Source organism: Phaseolus vulgaris, chromosome 11, assembly GCF_000499845.2.
Source record: "Phaseolus vulgaris cultivar G19833 chromosome 11, P. vulgaris v2.0, whole genome shotgun sequence".
Taxonomy (NCBI): Eukaryota; Viridiplantae; Streptophyta; class Magnoliopsida; order Fabales; family Fabaceae; genus Phaseolus; species Phaseolus vulgaris.
In genome coordinates, this window is record NC_023749.2 from 14,883,335 (window position 1) to 14,895,330 (window position 11,996).

Sequence of the window (11,996 nt, forward strand, 5' to 3'; positions counted from 1 at the left end):
ACCAAGTGGTGTTCAATATTTTGAAGAATTCAAACCCTTTGAAGGATGATGAAGCCTCTGCTGTGCTTGATGCTGCTGTGCTGTTTTAGTCTTGTTCTGGGGTAGTTCTATGTTGTAATCAACACTTAGATTAAATCTAAAAGCAATTAGCATCTCATTTTTAACAAAGCAAAATGTTTTACAAACTAAGTTGAAACAACCGATTGTTTTGTCGAAACAACCGATTGTTTACACTTAGGTGTTTTGAGAAAGTTTGAAAACTGTTTTTGAATGGTGTTTTTGTTAAGTAACAAAACAACCGATTGATTCGAGGAAACAATCGATTGTTTGTTTTAAAACCATAACAGAAAAACTGTTTTCTTTGACTGAGCTTTAAATGCTTTAACTGAATACGCTCCAGTCATTAAATGCTTTGACCAATCTATTTTAAATGCAATTAAGAGTTTGTTAAGATTTGATAACAAACTATATTCTTAGATATATTCTGAAAAACAGTTTTGATATATTAAGTATCTTGAAACAAAGTTTTAAAAGAAGAAGAGTTTTTCAAATATTTTGAGATTGCAAAAAAGTTGAGAGATTGATCAAAGTGCTGAATAGGATTCTCTTGTATTGATTTCAGATATTCATCTGTAACAAGTGTAATCTGTGTAAACTGCTGAACAATTCGTTTGTGTGTGTTGCTGAGATTGGCTGTGTGTTCTTGAGGTGTTCAAGATCAGCAATCTTAGTGTTGGCCAAGGAGAGTGTGTTTCTTGAGGTGTTCAAGGTCATTCTCTTGGTTGTGGTGTAAGTGATCAAGTGGTGATTGCTTAGTGGATTTCCTCAGGGTTTCTGAGAAGACTGGATGTAGCTCTGGATTGGAGTGAACCAGTATAAACAACTGTGTACAATTTCTCTATCCCTATCTCTTTAATTCAGTTTGATATTTTGGAACTGGTATAAACAACTGATTGTTTCGTTAAAACAACCGATTGTTTTTCCAGCTTTGTGCTTTTGCTGTTTGTTTTGGAAAAACTGAATTCTCAATCAAGGTTCTTCTGAAGTATTTTCATTCTAAGCTTAAAAGTTTTCAAAAATCCGTCTTAAACAATTCACCTCCCTCTCGTTTAAGGCCATATATTCTAACAGTTCAATCTCGCTCAAGTGAGGTGATTTTTTTTGCTTGAGCTAGTTTTTTTTAAAAAAGAAAACTTTAAATTTTTTATTTTTTCTTTTGAAAACCTAGTTTATTATTGGTTATTTTTTTAGGTGAAAATTCTAACTTTTATTTAAAAATATGATTAAAGGAACTTAGTTATGTGTTTAAGTGAATTTTGAGATATATTTGGATTTTTTAGAAAGTTTAAAATATTATGTGATTGAATGGTGTATTGATGTGTTAAATGAAGTATGTAATGAGGTGAAAGTGTGATCAAAATGTAGTATTTTTAGGAAATGAAATATCGTGTTGAGATTGTTGTTAGGGTGTATTGATTTGTAAGTGTCTCGTTAATGAGACGATCTTGACTCTATTGATATAATGAAATCACACAAATGAAGTTATTCAATTTGTGAGAGTTAAAAAAGGTTCATATGACTTTGTCTGCAGTTTGAAATATAATTTGGTCTTTCAGGTCATATGAATTTACCCTATCATATTCGATGATGCAATGATGAGATATTGAGATGATTATGTCCATGGCTGCGTGGACTAACAAGGAGTAGTATGTCAGATGCGTGTCTCTCGATGCTAATTTCAATACACGAGTCTTCCGGAAGTAGAGTCAAGTGTCTATGTATTGTGAGTCAGTAGAAGTCTGACATGAGAAAGATGAATTATGATAAACACTTAAATGGTTTTGTGAATATGTATGATAGTTGATTGCTTTATGTTGATAATTAAAGTTATATTTATATTAGAAGTTTTAAATTGATGGTCATATGTATGAGAATTGATGGTTTTATGTGTTTATTTGCATTGTGTTTTATTTCCTTTAATATGTGATGATCGTATATTTACATGAGAGTAAATGATAATACAAGTGATAGAATTTCTCGGTGACAGAGGATGAAAATGTTTTATTTTATTTTTAAATATTTTGTTTTAATGTTATGTAAATATTTAGAATCCTTATGAAAAGAGATATATTTTGAAATATATATGAAAGAATTATATATATATATATTTGTATATGTTTATATATTTATTTTGATGTAAATTATAATTATTAAATATAATAAAGTAAGGATGTTCCAAAAATTTTTTAGTCTTAGATACATAAGAAGTAAATCATGCATGGATTGTAGATATATAATACACATAAAAAAAAAATCTTTTTCATTAAAAATTTATAATTGATTATGCATTTAGGTTTAGACATAGTCGATTATATTTTCAAATGAACAATATTTTGGCATCCCTTCTTGTCATTGACATAAAACTCTGCACCAATTTCATATGTATGGGATTAAAATTTTATTTCAGGTAAAAAAAAACAAATTTTCCCTGAATTTCAATGATCATTTTTAATGAATTTTATAGGGTAAACATGTAAAAATACCTTTGACACATCTATTTCTTCACATAGATGGATCTGAACAAAAAGCATGATTACAAACAAGGTATGGATTTCCATTTTAATATAATTTTATTTACACTACCAAAATTTAAATACTAAATAATTGTCTTAATTAAAGTACAAAATTTTGTTTTGTTAATTCTTAATTTAAAATGAAGAAGTAGGTGAAATAAATAAATTCATGGGTAGAAATAAATGCTGTTTTTCAATTCAACTAATCATCAAGATGACAACAACGCCGTACTTTGATTTACCACTAGACTTTTCCAATCTAAATATCTATATTCACTTTTATTTATGATATTTTATGGATATAAAATGTGTGTTTTATTTATATTTTTGTCACATAATAATACATTTGTTCTCTGTTATCATATGATCGAATATTTATTAAATATTCTTTTATAAAAAAATAAAATTATAATGAATGAAGCGTGATTATAAAGAATTTAATGTAAAAATACATTTTTTTTTCAATACCAAACAATAAGAAAAATTGTAATTATATAAATTTTAAAATAAAATAAAATTTTCAATAATTTAAAATATGAAGAAAATATAAAAATAAAAATAGAATAAATATATATAAATTTGTATCATCCTTATACTTAATTTAAAAAACCATATATTATTTATACGCTAAACATTTATTTGTGATCCTAAAGGCATCTAAACGCATCTAAACTGTGAAATACTGAAATCACAATGTTTTAGCATTTGAAATACGAGATACTTTTCATTCAGCTATTATGTTTTCTTATACTACTGAGTTTAATAGTTCATTTTTCTTATTATTATATTTAATTTTTCAATTTGATCATATTATTTTAAATATTTTTAATTGATATCACTTTTCTCGTAATTGAGTTTATATATTATTTTTGATTATATTGATGATAACAACAATTCAACAATAACATATTATATAAATAATGAATGATATATTATTCAAGTTGTCTTTTTGACAAGAACGACATATATAATATAATAAGTATAGTTACAAATTTAGCAAATGAGATTAATTATTTTTAAAAATTTAAAATAATAATAGAAAGAAAAGGTATTAAAATAATGAGTATAATAAATTGAAATAATACAACTATAATTTGATGAATACAATTTAATTTGAATAAAAAAATTATCTAAAAAGTGTTTGAAATATTAGTGGTGAGAGAAAGAGAATTCACGTGACATTGGAGAAGCACCCTTTCACATGATGTCTGCCTATGTTTGGTCACGGGACAGGTCCCCACATCACAACGCTGTCCCTCTGTCTTACCACATCATTTACCACCTGCCTCACAATTATTGTATTATTACCTACCTCATGCATTCGAATCTCACCTTCAATTTTCTTTTCCACTTTTCTTCTTAACTTTATTAATCAATTAATACACACATATATCAAATTATTATTTCCTTCCTTCAAACTTAGTCAATTTATTTATTAACTATGAGAGGTGAATTTTATAATTTTTAGCTAGTTCTTCTTTTATTCTTAAATTTTAATTAATATTATTTAGCTTTTAAAATTTATACTTTTATCAATTAATTTGAAGTATTATAAATAGATATTTTTGTACTTTGGTTTAATATAAGTTTGTTGAATGTCTTTAAGGGTAAACCTTATATAACCACTCAATAAGTGGTCTGAATTAAATGATTTCACTATAAATTTGTTTTTGTATGAGATAATGAAAGATTGGAATGTTTGTTAAAAGATGACTTTAACTATTTACTATATTTGTCCTATAATTTTGAGTAATAATTTAACTAAAATTCAGTCTTTAAGAAGTTAGATTATCAATTTATTAATAAAATATTTATAAATTTGAATGTTCCAAAACATTACAATAAATAATAAAAATAAAAAGTTATAATATTATATCTTTTTTTATTAATGATATTATGTTTAAAAAACATATTCAAACTAAGGTATACTCACCTTACTTTAGCTTTATTATAAATAATAATGATAAAGATAATGTTAGAAAAAAATTTATGATAATTAATTTTTATTAAGTATTCTTAGAAAAACGTGTTAAAATATAAATTTATATTTTGTCCTAGATTATAATAGACATAAATGCTTGATTTTATAATTCTGGAAAACAAGTAAGTATGGCTAATAAGAATTTATATATTTACTGATTTTTTTTTATCAGCAATAAAATAAATAAATAAATAGGAACTACTTCAGGGGTGGTTCAACCCTTATACATAAATACCTGACAATAACTCCTATTAGAACGCCTGTCTACCAGTTTGTCAAATGGACTACCAGACCAACTCTACCCAACATTACATAATCAACCTCATATAGTCCAAAGGATTTAAAACCCAACTAGAATACGGGAAATAAGAAAAACGAGATTTCGCATGAATCCAAGACCATACCTTAACTTGCACTGAAGCGAACACCTCAGACACATCTGCCACTCCACTATTAAAGATGACCGAGTTCCTAACATTCCAAATTTCGCTCACAATGCCAACCCAAATTGAACCCCAAACGTCGTTAACCGAAACAGAAGTCTGACTCATTGCAAAATTTGACTTAGGGTCCTTGTGAAAAACAAACGACACTCCAAGCCACTCAAAGCACAAACACCAGATACGCCAAGCAAACCTGCAAACAAAGAACAAGTGACACGACGACTCCTCCTCCTCCCCGCACAAACAACACAAGGAATTTTCCACCGCCACTCCACGCCTTACCAAATTAACCCTTGAGGCAATCCTATTCTCCACCACCCTCCAAGCAGTGAACAAAGCAGAAGGCAAGACTTTACACCTCCACAACTTACTGTGCTCAGGAGAAAATTCCCCTCCTCTACCCCGCCTTACCTGAACATAGGCAGAGTTGACTGAGAAAGTTTGACTTTCCCCAACCTTCCAAACCCAACAATCTGTCTCCCCCAAAGTCAACTTCACCTCTTGCAATAACTGAACTAGTTGTTCCACCAAAGACTTCTCCCAGTCGAAAAAGGATCTGCGCCATTCCAGATTCCACACCCAAACACCATTATACCAATAACCAAGCTCAGCCACTTTTGCGTCTTTGGCCGAACTGATAGAGAAAAGTCTTGGAAAAACTCCCTTCAAATTACCGCAGCCCAACCAATTGTCCTCCCAGAAAGATATCTCCTTACCGTCCCCCACTTTCCACTTAACCCCATCTTCAAAACTTCCGCCCCAACCCTCTGAATTCCACACCTCCTTCAGATCTTTCCACCAGAGAGAACCCCTATTAGACCTGCTATCTTCTCTCAGACTTCTCCAACCTCCGTACTTAGAATCGATGATCTCTTTCCACAAACCTCCATTATCCGTCCCCAGTCTCCAAATCCACTTTCCTAACAATGCCAAGTTAAAATTCCTAAGATCAATGATTCCAAGACCTCCAAAATCCCGAGGCTCGCACACCTTATCCCAAGAAGCCCAAGCAATCTTCCTTCCATCAGAGCCCCATCCCCAAAGGAAATTCCTTTGGATCTGAACTAACTTGTCAACCACCAAAGAAGGCAGTTTAAATAAAGACATAAAAAATAACGGGATTGAAGAGAAAACAGACTTGATCAAACAAATCCTCCCTGCAATCGACAAGCACCTGCCTTTCCACCTAGCTAGTTTACTCTGGACTTTCTCAACCACCCCGTTCCAACAAGCGTCGCGCTTATGACACCCTCCTACTGGTAAACCCAAGTAAACAAAGGAAGTTACCATCACATTACAATTAAGAATAGCCGCGAAACGCTGTAGCGAGCTCGAATACAACCCCACTGATGAAGAATTATTGATGTTTATTAGTAATATTTTAATTTTCGGCAGATTTTATAGATAAATAGAATTATCGATAATTGTTTTTTTTATGGTTACCGAAAGATTTTATTGATGTATGAAAAAGTAATTATAATATTTTATATCTATTGAAAGATGCATCGGTAATTAAACGAATATCAATATTTATCAATAAATAAACGTAAATCAATATCTCTCGGTAAATTCTACAATATTAATATAATTATAATAATAATATTAACTAAAGTAAAAAAAGTAATAATATTAATAATCAATAGAAACATAATTTTGATAATAATAATAACTTTTTTAATATTAATAATAAATTTTAAATAATAATAATAATAATAAAATTCTTATATATGGATATATAACAAAATAAAAATATTAATTTAATAAATTGATATAATAATAATAATAAAAATATTAAAATAATTATGATAATAATTTATGATAATTGTAATGTTAATAATTTTAGTTTACATTAATATACATTTAAATAAAATATTAATTTAATGATTTGTAATAATAATAGTAATAAAGATAATAAGAATGAAGGTAATAATTATTATTATGATAATAAGAATAAAAATAATTATGATAATAAACACAATAATAATAATATTAATATTTTTCTTATTAATAATAATTTATGATAATAATATACTAACAATTTTATTTTATATTAATATATATTAAAATGTAAATTATAATTTAATAATAGTAATTACGATAATAGTAATTACAATAACAATAATATAAAAAATATTTATGATAATAGTTACAAAAATAATAGTGATAATTTTTTTATTAACAATAATTTATGATAATAGTAATACTAATAATCTTATTTGGTATTAATATATATTGAAACGAAAAATTTAATTTAATAATATTAATATTAAAATAATAATAATAAGAATAATAATAATATTTTTAAATTTATTCTTACAATAGTAAACTTTGAATAGTGATCTAGTTTATATTTATTTTTTAAGAAGTTAAGTTATTATTTAATTAATAAAACGTTTGTAAATTGAAATATTAGAAAAAATATACTACAATACATAATAAAAAGTTATAATATATATATATATATATATATTATATGTATATATATGAAAATTATTTTCCCCGTTCATCGTATATATTTGTTTTCTACTTCTATAAATTATATAAAAGTTAAGCATCTTAAACTTAATATATTGTTGAGCAAGTTGTATACTTACTATATTTTTAACCCGTAGGAATGCATGTATTAATTATTTATGAAGTATTATTTATTGATTTTAAAGAGTATATTTATATATTAGTTATTAATTTGTATAAAAAAATAAAAAATACATAAAGACTTAAATTAATTAATTGCACTACGAAGATGTATATAAATTTAATTTAATTATCATGTATAATATGAAATGCAATGCATACGAGAAGAAGACGTATAAATAATTAAAAAAAAATTCAAACGGTATCACATTTGAAATTAAAAAATGATTACATCATTTATTTTTTTTATCAGTAATAATAAATAAATAAATGGGAACCACTTCAGGGGTGATCCAACCCTTATACAGAAAAACACATTACCATACTCCTAGCTAGAAACGCATACCAGATTGACAAAGGTACAACCAAAACAAACACTAAGAAACATTAATGAACCAACCTTATACAAGCCAAATGGTTCAAAACCCAATTAGAATACGTAAAGGAAGCACAATGAGACTTTACATAAATCCAAGACCAAATCTTTACTTGTACCAATGCGAACACTTCAAGCGCATCTGCCACACCCCTATCAAAGATGCTAGAGTTCCTGTGTTTCCAGATTCCACTCACTACGCCAACCCAAATTGCACCCCAAACATCATTAACCGAATCTGAAACCTGACATAACCTGAATTGTAAAAAAATTGCCATAGGATCCTTGGGAATTATGAACGACACTCCAAGCCACTCAAAACAAAGACTCCAGACACACCAAACAAAGTTGCAAACGGAAAACAGATGACTGGAAGACTGGAAGACTCTTCCTCCTTCCCACACAGACAACAAAAGGAATTTTCAACCACCACCCCGCACCTTTCCAAACTTACCCTAGTAGCAATCTTATTCTCCACCACCTTCCAAGCAGTGAACAAAGCAGAAGACAAGACTTTACACCTCCACAACTTAACTTACTGTAAACTAGAGAAATCTCCCCAACTCGATCCTTCCTTACCTGAATATAGGTTGAGTTAATTGTAAAAGTTTGAAGTCCCCCAGCCTTCCAAACCCAACTATCCGCCTTTCCCAAATCCATCTTCACCCCTTGCAACATCTGAACCAACTGCTCCACCGTAGACTTCTCCCATTCGAAAAAGGATCTACGTCATTCAAAGTGCCACACCCAATCACAATTAATCCAATTCCCAAGCTCAGCCACCTTTGCATCTTTGGCCGAACTAAGAGAGAACAATCTCGGGAAAACTCCCTTCAAAGCCCCACAACTCAACCAACTGTCTTCCCATAAAGAAATATCATTTCCATCACCAACATTTCACTTGAACCCATCTTCAAAACTTCTTCCTCAACCCTCCGAAGCCCACACCTTCTTCAAATCTTTCCACCAAAGGGAGCCCCTACTGATTTTACCGTCCTCTCTCAAGCTTCTCCACCCACCATATTTAGAATAAAGAATCTCCTTCCACAAACCTCCCTTATTCGTACCCAATCTCCAAATCCACTTACCTAACAAAGCCAAGTTAAAATTCCTTTAGATAAATAATACCAAGACCCCTGTAAACACGAGACTCACACACCCTTTTCCAAGAGGCCCAAACGATCTTCCTTCCTTCGGAACCCCACCCCAAAGGAAATTCTTTTGGATCCAAACTAACTTATCTGCCACCACAGAAGGCAATTTGAATAATGACATAAAGAATAACGGAATTGAGGAGAGAACAAACTTAATCAAACAAATCCTCCCTGCCAATGACAAGCACCTGCCTTTCCACCTTGAAAGTTTACCCTGAACTCTCTCTAACACCCCGTTCCAAAAAACACCACGCTTGTGACACCCTCCTACCGACAACCCTAAATAAACAAAAGGAGTTACCATCACTTTACAATTAAGAATAGCTGCGAAATGCTGAAGCGAGCTCTGATCCAACCCCGTCTCGCCAATTCTACTCTTCAAAATATTCACCTTAAGCCCTGAAGCAAGCTCGAAGCAGAGCAAAATCGCCTTAATATTGAAAACGCTTTTTGTGTTAGCTTCACAAAAGAGTAAAGTATCGTCAGCGTATTGTAACATATTTACCTTCACTTTAGCCCTTCCAACCTCCAAACTATCTGATGGCATTTCATGAAGGTCTTCTTGAATCATGTAAGAAAAGTGGTGCGGAAGCTATGAAGGTGTGTGAGCAAGATCCTCCTAAGAGTGGTGTTGATCTTGAAGGTGCATGAAAGGTATGATTATAGGGAGGTTCGGCCAACCCAAGGAATGGTGAAGGATGTGAAGTTTAGAGCCTAGAATTCTAGGAGAAGCAAAGCTTGACACAAAATGGCAGCATAACTTTACTCACAATAAACTTGAAAATACAAGGTGTAGGCTCCTCCTTTTATAGGCTAAGGAGGACCATAATGCAACCCTAATGCTAGCCAAAAGAAATGTAAATGTGAAGCACATGGGTGCACATGGCACATGGGTGCACAAATGAGCACATGGGGAGGGGTGTGTCTAGTTTTTATGCTCACCCCCTCCATGGGCTTTCTAGACCGGCCTTGGTAAATTTAGAGGTTTTTTTAGAAACTCTAAGTTTACCTAGGTTGGTGTTTTAGGTGCCAAAATTAATTCTAAGAAAATTACAAATAAAGTTCCTATGCTAATTTTGACAAGAAATTAAAGTCTACTCTACACTAGAGTTTATGGTATTTGAACATGTAAAAGAACGTCTTCTTGGATCCTCTTGGCCATAACTCTACGGTTGGCCCAAATCTAGCGGATCGCCTTGACGAAGTCCCTTCCTAGGGATAAACTCCCTAGTTGGGCTACCGTTCACAAGCACAGAGACAGAAGCAGATTCTAAGCAACCCTTTATCCAACAAATCCTCATAGTCAACTTTGAAGAAAACACAACTCTTCCTTTTTCTTTTATATTCTTCCAACACCTCATTAGCCACTAACACACTGTCCAACAAACCCCTTCCTTCAAAGAAAGTCGACTGTCTAATATCAATAACTTTGCTAATCACCTTTCAAGCGTAAAGACAACGCTTTTGAGATAATTTTATATAAGTATCCGACTAACGAAATAGGTCTAAACTCGTCGAGTTGCTAAGGATTTTCTACTTTTGGAACTAGACATATGAATTATGCATTTGAACCTCTAGGCCAATGACTCTTAGACGCAAAATCCTTCACCGCTGACAACACGTCCAACTTTATAATATCCCAACAGTACTTTAAGAAACCAAAATTAAAACCATCAAGGTCAAGACTCTTAGAACTATCACAATTCCATATTGATGCCCTAATTTCTTCTTCAGAAAAATCAGCAACCAACAACTCATTATCATCTTCTAACCTGACAAGCTTATTCCCTAGCAAACCTGTCCTCAAAGAAAACTCGGACCTTATCCTTGATCACATCCTTATCCTCACACCACCAACCGTCAACAAACACCCCATGCAACTCGTTCCTCGCCCTTCTCCACTTCGCGGACGAGTGAAAGAACTTTGTATTAAGATCACCCTGTTTCAACCACTTCTGTCTTGCTTTTTGAAACATGATCGCCTCTTGTCTAAACATAGCTTTATTAAGGTCAGCTAAGAGAGATCTTCTTTCCTCTCTTTCTGAAACTTCTAAGCCTCTATCATCATCTCGTGCATCTAACTCATTAATCCTCTTTTGCAACTCCTCACTAACAAGGTTGACATCCCCAAAGACCTCTTTATTCCAAACTTTTAAACTTGCTTTAAGCTTTTTCAGTTTTTCTTTGAAAATGTAAATCCCTCCTCCTTGTACATCATAGCTAGCCCATTTCAAACTCACAAAATCTTTAAATCTACTATCTCTTTGCCAAACATCCAAACTCCTAAAAAGATCTCGGACCCCAGTCGATAAACACTTCTTTAACTATAACTGCACAATGATCCGAGATTGATCTATTTAGGACAAACTGTTGGCAGCGGGGCCAAGCATCGAGCCATTCCTTTGAAACAAGAACCCTGTCAATTCTGCTATTCACCATTCTGTTAGCCTTATACCAAGTAAACTTCCTGCCTACCAATGAGATATCTACCAACTCTGATTTTCCAATAAAATCATTAAATCCTTTTATTTCTCTAGAATAGTCCGACTCCGAGATCATACTCTTCCTCTCCTCTTGTCATCTAATTGAGTTAAAATCTTCAATAACACACCAGGCCTCTGAGAGTTGATACAACCTATAATCGTTGATCTCTTCCCAAACCTCTTTCTTCTCCCGTAAAGAGCCAGAGCAGTATACGTTAACTATTATTACATGTAACCCATTACCAACCTTCCAAAAGCCCTCAATAATAGTGAAATTCCTTTCGTTAACAAAACTAGACATCTGAAAAGACTTTTTATTCCAAATCGTAAGGACCCAACCAACACTATTATT